Source organism: Stenella coeruleoalba (assembly GCF_951394435.1).
Source record: "Stenella coeruleoalba genome assembly, chromosome: 17".
Classification (NCBI taxonomy): Eukaryota; Metazoa; Chordata; class Mammalia; order Artiodactyla; family Delphinidae; genus Stenella; species Stenella coeruleoalba.
In genome coordinates this window covers 70,496,554-70,503,941 of record NC_137163.1, presented here as the reverse complement: position 1 = coordinate 70,503,941, position 7,388 = coordinate 70,496,554, and the positions used below count along the sequence as shown (strand labels likewise).

Below are 7,388 nucleotides of genomic sequence, written 5' to 3'. Positions count from 1 at the left end.
GAAAGGCTATTCGCGTTGACGTTCATTGCTGTATAAGTAACAACTAAAATTTCCAATGATATAGCCAAATGTTTTCATATAATACTTCCATTCAATTAAATATTATATAGCCATTAAAAAGTATAATTTAAAAGATTATACAGCAATATGAAAAAATGATAGGCATGTGATTAAGAGTAAAAAGCAAGATTCATCACAATATCTATACTATCATCACATTTCTGTGCAACTTATGCTATATGGACAAGAACTAGAAAGAAAATTTGATTTTTGCAAGGGTGATATTGAAAAAACACTATGTGCTTTTGGTGTCTGCTGCATTATCGTGCTATTTCTTCATGAAAGTGAAAGCAAGATCACCTTTAGTCTTACTATGTGGAAGGGAGCAGCACGGAGCTTGTTCTTCAGCTAATCCTCTGGCGTCAGATTTACTTGGTGTGCATTATAAAGCTTTGGAAATAGGTTCTCTCCAATTTCTTTCTAGTTTTATTATTCCGAGATTCCAAATGATCTGAAAGAAAGAGTACAGAGGAAAGTCTCTGTTAATTGAGGAAACTCAGTTTTTCCTAACAGTGAATTAGCCGCTGAAGAGAAGTTATAAGAAGATCCTGAAAGCACAGGAAGATAAACTTCATTTGAGACAACAATAATAGGTAGCAGGTGCTGGGTGCCAACAACGCAACAGGCATTGAACCTGCACTTTACTTTTATTGCCTCATTACTCAAGACAATCCTATGAGTTTATTTCTCCTTGTTTTCTAGAGGAGTAGGTTGAGGCAGAAAAGAAAATAAGAAATTTGCCTAAAGCCACAGAGATCTTATTGGCAGGTGCAGAATTTGAATTCAGATCTATCTCCCTCTCCTGTCACGTTCTTTGCATCATAATAGGCTGCCTCCCAGAATGGTTTCATTTCAGGGGAAATTTTCCCAACTTCAGGGGAAATATTTCAAAGCCAGTCACTGCACCAACCAATTACAACCCAGCAAGGGTCCCCGGAGTCACTGGAGTGACTAGTCCCAGTTAGCCCTGGGCTAACACGCTGTTAATGCCGACATTTTCCGTGTCTGGATGTAATAGACCATCATTTCACACCCTTGGGCATTCACTGATGGAAACCACTAACAAACTTCGAGCTCCTCTAGGCACAGACGCAAAGTTTGAGGAAGTTTATTTTCTCAGCTCCCAACCTCTTCATTCTCTATGGCCATCCCTATGTCCACTGTTAAAACTTGAGTCAAGTTTTAACAGTAGTCAGACAGTGATTCTAAAGGAATAGGTGTTTAACAGTGAAATCTCAGGCAGCAGCCAGTTAACTGGCAAAAGGTACTAGAGGAAAGCAAATGTTATTGCAATTCCTGAACTCACACAATTTAGGTAGCCTCATATTCTTCCTTAGAATAACATGGGTCCTCTCTTCAAGAGATAGGAAAATCACTTATAATGCTGTGATGGGGGAAAACATGAAATGAGATATGCTTTTTTAATTTTTAAAATTAGGGAGGATTCGAGCAAAGTGAGAACAAGCTCGTTTGCCAGAACACTAGAACAATGGATTACCCCAGGAACATTTTAAAGAGATAGTTTTACGTCATAAAACTATTACTGCTAAGTGCATTTGGAACTATTTGAAGGAGAATCAAATATAAATAGTCTCAAAAATAACTGTGATAAGATAGTACATAATTATACATCAGATTAAGGGTAAATAAAACTTTGGAGGAATTTTGAAACTCAGAAGTTGAGGGCAGCCACATCTTCCCTCAAAACAGTTTTTAATGCTATTGCCAGAAATAAAACTGGTGAGCATGGCTCGGGTCCAGTGTAGCAGTTCTCATGCTCATTTATGCCTATGTGTATATAAATAATAGTACTTCATGAATACATAGGAATTTACTTTTATATGCATAACTAAGTCAGCAAGGATATGGTTTTTTAAATGCATGTACAGCCAGATAACTAGAATGCTTTAATTGCAACCTATAAACTTTAAATTAACACATATTCTGTTCCTTTCTGTATTGCTCAATGTAGCATTCTTTTTTTTAAAAAAAAGATTTTTTTTGATGTGGACCATTTTTAAAGTCTTTATTGAATTTGTTACAATATTGTTTCCACTTCATGTTTTGGTTTTTTGGCCACGAGGCATGTGGGATCCTAGCTCCCCGACCAGGGATCGAACCTGCACCCCCTGCATTGGAAGGCAAAGTCTTAACCACTGGACTGCCAGGGAATTCCCAATATAGCCTTCTTTATCATTTACATTGTTTCTTTTAGCTATGAATCTTCCTCTCCTCTTTGGAAGCCTACATGTTTTAATTAATGAATATTATTTTTTAGAGCAGTTCTCATTTACAGAAAATTAGAGCAGAAAGTACAGAGTTCCCACATATGCCTTCACCCATCCCACTCACACACACACGTTTCCCCTTTTATCAACACCTTGCATTAGTGTGGTACATTTGTTAAAATTGATAAGCCAATATTGTTATATTATTATTAGCTAAAGTCCATAATTTGCATTAGGGTTCACTCTTTGTATTGTATATTCCATGATTTTGATGAGTATATAATAACATGTATCCACTATGCCCTAAACGTCCCTAAGCCTATATATTTTAATGGAGCAATCTGCCTCTCTCAGCTGGATATTGGCTTCCCATGAGTGATGACATTGCATCCAAGCAGGTAACATGTTGAGCCTTGACAAAGTAATGAAGAAAAGTCAATAGAACTCGAAATATTGGAAAGGTCAACACCTACTCCAACTCTTGCTGGGAAAACTGCCAAGCTCATAATAATACTGTCTTCAGCTTGCTCGAGAAGGAAAAGATGATGCATGCATCTAAGATCTTTGAATACATCACCGTTTGAAATAAGAAAGAAATTTTGCCTACTATACAGTTAAGTGGGATAAAAAGAACTGAACATAGTATTATTTGGTAGACTCCAAAGTTCTAAAACTTGGTTAGCAACACCCCATGCATAATATAATGCCCAAAGGTTGATACTGTTCAATATGAGTCTCCTGAAAGGTGAAAAAAATTTAAATGACATTGCAGTATTACAACAGCATAGATGGAAAAGGTTACCTGAGAAGGCAACAGTGATGTAAAAAGAGCATATGCTCCATACACTAGGTAACCATTAACACTTCAAGTATGATTAGTAAATTTATTTTGATGAATTTATGTTATGATAAGGAGTTCCTTGCAAAAAGAAAAAGGAATATATGATCAATTGTTGCACGTAATCAAGATTTATACCCCCCCAAAAAATGCTGATGAGTTGGTAGGTGACAATACTACATCAGATTAATTAAGCAAAGGAAGGAAAACTTCTTTCCTTGGGGAAAAATGATCCTCACTTGAGAGACTGATACTGTGGTGGACCGGCATGCAGTTTCATAACTTTCTGTGTATACCCCCAGGCAACTTAACATTGCCAGAGAAAACCACAGAATCATGTCAACTGGACTCACTGCAAATTATGACACCTCATATCAACCACTCCCTGCACATGCTCAGAAATCATTTTCATTTTCCACTCCCTATTTCATATTACACTGCAACTGTATTAAAACCTTTTCAATTATCTTAGGACTTCATCCCCAGCTACACTGGGCTGATGACATTGTCACTTCACTTAAAAGGTGGAGACTATCCAATTAAAGGTTCTCCACAACCTCATCATACACTCTACCTAACCCCCATCCCAGAGAAATACATGTTAACTCTTCCGTCCCAGTTCCCTCTATCCTTGCCCATCAATCTTTGTCTGAGATTTGTTCTATCTGCCATCTCCCCTTTATTGCATTTTCATTCTCTCCATCCTCACGTACTTTTTATCCTATGCCTAGGCACTTAATCAAGTTTCTTTTAATCCCTCAAAAAAAAGTTTGCTCATCTTTCAAGTTTTCATTGTACGTTGCATGTACTGCATCTTTAAAGAAGCCCATAAGTAGTTGATAAGGTAATTATATACTACATATTATATCAATACATTATATATTATATATGAATTTATTTTAGAAGTTGCCTGAAAATAGGATGGAAATTCCCCTGCCTGACAGACGAGGAGATGAAGATAGCGAACTCTCAGGATGCTCAAGTGAAATGGAACCAATGATGATTCCCCAAGATATACTAGAGAATATGGATAATTCTCCCAGTCTTTTTCCAATACCTTAGAAATAGAACTCTCAGATCCAGTTCTGATCTCATACCTTACAGTGACAGTTTCCTAAAAGCCCATTTCAGGTCTCTGTAATTGGTGTTTGAGACTCATCAGGGATAATACTTCATACCTACCCACTAGTAAAATCAATATAGAGATAAAATAGTCATAATAGAAGTGAGTTCTTCCATTCCAGATGTACGTAAGCATCTTTCCAAGGCAAATATACTAACATACCAGATCCTAGAGAAGAGACTCAGAGCTGAGATTACTGCTCAAAGACTGATACAGAGGTAATAAATTATATCAATGTTCTCCTTCCTTCAATCCCACTATGAGTTCCTCTGCCACTTCTATTAGTCAGACAAAGTAACCCATTGGCTGTGAACTGCACAATGCAGAAAGCCATAAATAAGAGTTATTCTCACCAGACAGTAAGGTCTCATTTCAGAGAGGAGGCAAGCCATAGACACAATCTGTCTCTAATATTTATGCTGGATGCTGACAGCTGGTTTCATTGTCTTTGGAAAATTGAATCAAAGGCAACAATAACAATTTGGTACGTGCCAAGTGCCTTACATGCATTATCTCATTTAATTCTCATAACAGCCCTACATAATATTTTTATCCCTATTTTATAGATGAGAAGGGGAATTTCAGTGGGTAGTTCTGCAGTCACCTCATATTTGGGTATGCCAAAGCCAGAAACATTTCAGCAACACTGTTCTCATATTACATAAAAATTATAATGATTATTGATTGCATAGTCAATGCCAGACATTGCTAAATTTCATTTAATCCTCACAACAACCTAATGCGCAGGTACTATTTTTATTTCCATTTATAGCTGAGCAACTTGCTCAAAGTCTGTATAAGAAGAAAAGCTGTCTGTTTCCAGAGTCCTCACCTATAACCACTGTTAAATACTTTGAGGATCTATAGAATATACATCTTGGGAACATCTCGGGAAAGGTCATCTGTCTGGCATGGTTTCCTGAGTGTCCAGTACAAAACTTGGAAAACATAAAACACACCAAGTTTTTTTCCCCAAAATCCAAGTATTTCCAGAGAAGACGAAGAATAGATGAGAACAGTTCTCGTAATATGGACATCAGTCCTGTTTACTCCTGAGTGAGCTCCATCTCAGCTACCCTTCCCTGCTTCATGAAGAAGCAAATTTTGTAAAGAGAGATGCCAAATCACACCTGAACCTACTAGCCCTTTTGCCTCCTATGACTTGGACTTCCCATTTCCCCTGGCTAGAGCTAAATTCTGCATTTCAATTGATTTCTTCAAAACACGGCTGAAACCACACCGTCATGAGTGGGTCAACCCAAATCCCAAGACCCTCCTCCACGCTACTAACACTACTGTAAAATCCTAGAACACGTCACAAGTAAACCTGATAGTAATCGTCCAATAAACATTGATGAATGAATTTCATGAGTTTTTAAAGTGCATTTACAATGCCGTTTACATCCTTTCCCAGTGTTTCAGATCAGCTGAAATACCATATATGGAGATACTCCCAGTCACCATTCAACATAATTCTAAAACTTACCTTTCCCTGCAGATTTCTATAGAATATTTTCTCTGTTCTTTCTGGGTTCCCTAACAGATCCTAGTTTAAATGTATGGTTCCAGAGTAGTGCTAGGCCTTCATATGCTCTAGAGAACTTCCACATCTAGGGATGCAGGGAATGTGAGGGATGCCTGTAACCCAGATGGCACCAATAGTACTTGATCTTTGCTTTGGCCGATGCTGCAGTGGGAACCGGTGGGGTGTGAACACATCTGATAGAGGGAGTCACTGTGGCAATTCATATCATAGGCAAAGTTGCTGCCAAAGTCCTCTTCAATTAACTATTCTGCAGTGTCACCCCTGACACTGTACACTGACTAGGTTACTACTGAAAATCATTGAAAATCATGACATTAGGATATAATATTAGGCAACAGCCATAGCTGCAGTGAAGAAGTACTAGGAAAAGGGAGGAACCACATCCCCTCTGCACATTACGGTGGCTGGCAGATATCAAAGAGGTTTAGTTCGTGAAGTAAGTTTTTAAAGAACATAAGGATGTTCCATAAATAATACAGCTGATTATGGGGAATAAAAATAGTGCTATGAGCTACTTGCTCCCTACTGCCAATGGAATAAAACACCAAAATATTTTTTAAAAGTTCAAGTGAGTTTAAGCAACCACACTTTGAGGTATGTTAATGGGCCTGAAAGTCAGTTAAAAATATGCTCTCAGTATTTTATAATTCCCAATTCAAAAGGCTATTAGAGGGATTGTTGATTTATTTAAACACTCAAAATATAGGTTTATTATGTGCCATGTAGATTCTAAATGCTTTAAAAAGGTAACTTATTTAATCCTCCTAACAAACCCTGTGAGGTATGTACTATTATTATCTCCATTTAAAAGATGTGGAAACTGAGGCACAGAGAAGTTAAACAACTTGCTCAAAGTCATACAGGTAGTAAATGTGGGAGCAAAAGCTTTCAAACATTGGCTCTTAAGGTGGATTCTGGGCTCTGGACTATGCTTCCCCTCCATTATGAATGCGTCTTATGGTTTAAAGTGATGAATGCTCGAAGACTCTGAGGACAGAGAAAAAAATACTTTTGTATGATCAAGTGTTTATTCCACAACAATAACATGACAGACACCACACAAGACATTGGCAATATCTTGGAAAGCAAAAGAGATAAGGTCTTTACCTTTGAGGATCTTATCTTCTGGTGGGAAGCATAAGCCACTCGAAACAAATATAGCTAAGTTTAATAATAGGGGTAGAACAGGGTGCCAGGGGCACACCAGCGGGGCACGTCACCCAGACTAAAGCTAGTATGGGAGTCTTCCTGGAGGAATTCCAAGAGCAAATCCAAAAATTGAGTGAGAATTATTTGGGAAAACAAGGTACAAGAAATAGCAAAGATGGTAAGGAAAGTGGAAGACCAGTTAGCATGTTCCAAGAGATGGAGGAGACTTTTTTTTAAAAAACAAATTCAGTCTGGCTGGATTGTAGAATTGTAGTGGGCCATGGAGGGAAATAAGGCAGGCTAGGGATGAAAGAACCAGATAATACAGTGCATTTTAGGTCTTTTGAAGGAATATAGGTTTGTTTTTTATCCTTAGAGCAATGGGGTATCTTTAAAAGTTTTAAAGCAAGAGAGTAATATAATCAGGTCTGCATTTTAGAAAGA

General features: G+C 37.6%; 1 long non-coding RNA gene across 1 annotated transcript in view; it reads right to left on the bottom strand.

Moving 5' to 3' along the window:
• Positions 1-235: 235 nt before the first annotated feature.
• Positions 236-7,388, bottom strand: part of LOC307176200 — a 164,025-nt gene continuing 156,872 nt past the window's right edge. The window contains exon 4 of the long non-coding RNA XR_013824641.1: positions 236-511. This is a non-coding gene — a long non-coding RNA (uncharacterized lncRNA). The remainder of the gene's footprint in view (positions 512-7,388) is intronic.